Here is a 1,301-nt window from a genome sequence, read left to right as displayed (position 1 = left end):
CTTTACAAAGATTATGAAAATGAACAAACAACGTTTAAAAACAACTGATTGAACTTGATTGAGTTCTAAGCGATTTTTTCTTTGTTTTTTTTTTTTTTTTGTTTTTGGGTTTTGGAGTTTATTTTATACATCGCGAAGAAAGAGACCTGTTGCTAAAGCTCTATTAGAAAGTTGGCGGATTTTTGCTTTAAAATTTCTATTCCTAGTCTATGGAAAGACGTTGGTGTCACTTGATTAAGTAAAATAGTTTCTGCAGACCGTGAACGTGTCCACAAATTTCTTATCCCTTTCAAAGGAGCTTCGTTGTGATTTTGTCACTATAAAAGTCTATGGATTTTCTTAATCAAATAATTAAAATTTGAAGAGTAAGAGGTAAGAGAGTAAAAGGTAACTAAGACTAACGTATATATATCCGCCTGAGTCGCTGAGTAGACAAAGAGTGTTGACTAACAACTTGATAATCGTGGGTTCAAATCTCAAGTGCCGTAAAGTTTTCAATAAAGTTGATAGCCTTAGACGCTAGTGCTAATTGTTGATAATAATAATAATAATAATAATAGTAATGCAAACACATATAGCATATATAAGAAGCGTAATTGTTTTTGTTTTACCTTGCATATCTGCCAACTAGAATATGCATAGGAGTCAATTTTGTGCATACTATAAAGTTTTTACCTCTAGACTATTTATTTGAATTTATTTATCCGCAAGAAGTTCATGGGGAAAAAGGATGTCTTAGCCGTTCGGCTGTTGCACGTCTAAGCGGTGAGAATGGCCTGAGCGTTAAATGAATAGGAAGACCGAAAGAAGAATCAGTTATCCACTGAATGAGTTAAGTGGTAAGCAATCGCATCCATAGTCGAAAAAACCTGCAATGAAGATCAGTGGACGTTGAAAGGAAGTGTAGGCAAGTCGCTAGCCAAATGAGGAGATGAAAAAACGAATAGATGGTCACGACAAAGGATTCAAAAAGCTTTATATTATTCTTGAAATTTCTAATAGATATGAAATAATATCACAGAGTGAAGAAGCATGCGATGTGATTAAAAATAAATAAATAAAGCGCTAAGGGGATAAGCAGACGAAGAAACGAATAGACGATTACGAATAAAGGCTTACAAATATATGTATGTCTTACAATTTGTGATCGCTGTGAATAAATGAATGAGAAGCATTGAATGTTGTTTTCGATATAAAGATAAATCGATGGCAGGATTGAGGTACTTGTTAAATCTGCGATAGGTGTGAAAAGTCATGGGTTGTAACTGCCTATACCTTGAATATGATTTTACTATCTTCGT

The sequence above is a fragment of the Glossina fuscipes genome, unplaced genomic scaffold, assembly GCF_014805625.2.
Source record: "Glossina fuscipes isolate IAEA_lab_2018 unplaced genomic scaffold, Yale_Gfus_2 117529, whole genome shotgun sequence".
Lineage (NCBI taxonomy): Eukaryota > Metazoa > Arthropoda > Insecta > Diptera > Glossinidae > Glossina > Glossina fuscipes.
Note: the sequence above shows the minus strand (reverse complement) of the source record.